The sequence below is a fragment of the Mus caroli genome, unplaced genomic scaffold (assembly GCF_978045245.1).
Source record: "Mus caroli unplaced genomic scaffold, Mus_caroli_1 scaffold_14, whole genome shotgun sequence".
Taxonomy (NCBI): domain Eukaryota; kingdom Metazoa; phylum Chordata; class Mammalia; order Rodentia; family Muridae; genus Mus; species Mus caroli.
Genome location: NW_028227269.1, coordinates 117,432,727 through 117,436,003, shown reverse-complemented (window position 1 = coordinate 117,436,003; position 3,277 = coordinate 117,432,727). Strand labels below are relative to the sequence as shown.

Genomic DNA, 3,277 nt, shown 5'->3' with positions numbered 1-3,277 from the left:
TTACCAGCCAATTGATTTCCTTAGTAATATATTAATATTTGCAGCTTGTTATGAGGTTGTTATTGTAAATATAACTCTTGATGCATTCGATTTTAATGTTTGCTGTTCTGTTGGTTGTATAAAAGAGACTCAAGAACAAAATTTGATGATCATAAATAATAGCACATTCCACATGCTGTGCGTGTAAGAGTTTTACATGATACATACATCCTTGGGGAAAACTCATTTTCTGAGAAAAGGAAACAAAAGAAGGAAAACTGTCAGCAGAAGACAGCTCCTGAATTCCATGTAGCATTTTTATGTGGTGTTGTTGCTATAATTGGAAGTGAAAATGACTGGGTTGCAGTTTCCCTCCTGACAAGTGCCTGCCATCTATGTTCATGCTACCCAAACAACATTATTTGTTTCAGATGGCACAATGTTAACAAATTAATTTCAAACACTTCCTCTTGTGTTGTATCTCAGTTATGACGTCTTAAACTATTTTGAAGAAAACCATCTTGGTTTTAAAATGTTGTTAGAAGATAAACCATCACATTTGGAATTATTCTTTCCAAGATTTTTTTGTTTATTTTCAGAAACTTGATACTCCTTTTGAACAATTCAGTCATTCAGTCTCATTAAAAGCTTGTCACTGACTAGTAAATATTATTAGAATCCATACATTCCAAAATAAATATTTTCCTACATAAATGAAGATTGTATATCAGATTAGTTTATGCACAAGGAATGTACATTATTTTTTTCTTAACTGCAGACATGAGAAGATGAAGTGAATTTCCTTTGTGAGTTGTGTCTTTTGACAATCATGTAACCAAGCAGTTATACAACTATAACTTTAAATAATACTGTATACTGAGCATATAATGAGCCATTCTCTGATGATTGAAATCACAAAATACCAAGGACATAATGAGAAACCAACTGATTCTTTGTAAAATGGTGTCATGAAAACTGTATGTTCACATGCAGGAGAGTGAATGAAGCTGCATATACTTACATCACACCTTATATAAAATGAAAATGAAAATGGATTGCATGCTTAAACTATGCCGGGGCCTAACAAACACAGAAGTGGATGCTCACTGTCAGCGATTGGATGGATCACAGGGCTCCCAATGGAGAGGCTGGAGAAAGTACCCAAGGAGCTGGGGGGATCTGCAACCCTATAGTTGGAACAGCATGATGAACTGAGCAGTACCCCGGAGCTCTTGTCTCTAGCTGCGTATGTATCAAAAGATGGCCTAATCGGCCATCGCTGGAAAGAGAGGCCCATTGGATTTGCAAACTTTGTATGCCCCAATGCAGGGGAATGCCAGGGCCAAAAGAATGGGAATTGGTGGGTAGGGAAGTGGGGGGGTTATGGGGGACTTTTGGGATAGCATTGCAAATGTAATTGAGGAAAATACGTAATAAAAATATTTTTAAAAAAGCTGAAACTATAAAACCCCTAGAAGAAAAATGGGAAAAAATATATCACACTTGTCTGGGAAAAATTTCTTGGATAGAGTCTCCAACACAAAAACAATACAAGATAGAACAGATGAGTTGAGTCAATCAAATTAAAAGTTATTGCATAAGCAATAATGTATAATAAGTATAACAAAAGATAACCCATGGATTAGGAGAAAGTATTTCAACTGTATGCATTATATAAAGGGCTAATACTCAAAATGTATAAAGAAATAGCTAAACAGTAAGAAAGAAAAAACTAGTTTTTAGCTTTGAATCTTCAGATCAGATACTTCTTTTTTTTTCCTATAGAAGTAGACAACAAAAAACATGCTTAACATTTCAAAACATCATAGAAATACAAATTAAAACTACAATATGATATTATCTGACACTTGTCAGAATGGCTATTACTAAAAATATGGAGGATAAAGTGTGCTGTCAAAGATATGTAAAATGGCAAAGACACTGGAATATACATTGGTGAAAAGTATAATAGTTCTCCAGAACACTAAGAATAGAACTATTATATGGTTTTTCAATTTTATTTCTAAACATATAATGACAAATTGATATCAGTATATTATGGAGAGGGCTCCACTCATGTTCACTGAAGCACTGTCACAATAAATACACTTCATAGCAGAACCAGTTCAGTTTGTAGTCTTGTTTTCATGGTCTTCCTTGAAGCACAAACATAGGCCATGGAAAGATGAAGATAGCATGTTTTACTGAAAGGATATTTTAATAGTATAGTAAATATTTGCATGTTGTTCCTGCCAAGCCTGTGTTGCTCAGACAAACACGCTAGCAAATCACATATGTTAAATGCTACCAAAATACTAAAAGTAACTGATAGCAGTCTTTACTTCAATAATATACTTTTTTTTTGCTGCTTGATCAATGTTTATTGTCTTTATGAAAAAAAAATCTTCATAGAAAACTGCTTTAGCTTTCAGCAGTCCTTTCCTGAGCTCTGAGGAAGCCTGCCTTCTTTTGAGCAACCCGGTCTTTCTTCTGGGCAAGAGACAGTTTGGAACAATTCCACCTCTTCTTCTTCACTTCTCTCTTAGCCTTCTTCTCATAGACTGAATTCTCTCAGATAGCAGCATGAGCTTTCTTATACATTTCCTCCATCATGTCTGGAGTTATGTTGTTTTTGATGTACTGAAAGAACTGTTTCTTATACGCATCTTCCTCCATTAGGTAGCATATGTAGTCTGCTACATTCTGACCCATGATGTGATTTCGGTGTACCTCTGCATTGAACACCTTGCTTTCAGAGTCATAACCAGGGAATCGTTTAGTGCTATCTGGGATAGACAAGCCTCCATCCACAGCTTCCTTCAGGGTCCCCAAAACTTTATTGCCAGTTGTATTTCGGGCAAGACCAGCATCCAGATAATAAGTGAAGGCACCAGGCTGACCATTAATACTTTCCACATTGTATTTACCTCCATTCACCTCCACTTGGCTTTCCAGCATTCTAAACCAACTTGGTGCAGACAGTCTGACCATGTAAGGAGACTGACTGAAGCTCTGCCCAAATAACCTGTGGACGGAAAACCACCACTTGCTACTGGAGAGAAGGATGATGATGAAGTTCCAGATCTGGTGGAGAATTTTGATGAGGCTTCTAAGAATGAGGCAAACTAATTGAATCAACTTCTGAGGAAGGTGATACTTGTAGAAGTTACAGGAGCTGCTATTTTATATCATGACTGCTTTTTAATTTTTTGTTTATTATGGATCTAATAAAATCTAGATCTCTAATAATTTTAAGCCCAAGCACCCCCTTCTCCTCCCCCCCCCCCGACACTGCAGT

At 36.2% G+C, this 3,277-nt stretch overlaps 1 pseudogene; it reads right to left on the bottom strand.

The window, feature by feature from the left end:
- Window positions 1–2,400: 2,400 nt before the first annotated feature.
- On the bottom strand, window positions 2,401–2,970 carry LOC110306653 (large ribosomal subunit protein uL18 pseudogene; annotated as a pseudogene).
- Between the last annotated feature and the right edge of the window lie 307 nt (window positions 2,971–3,277).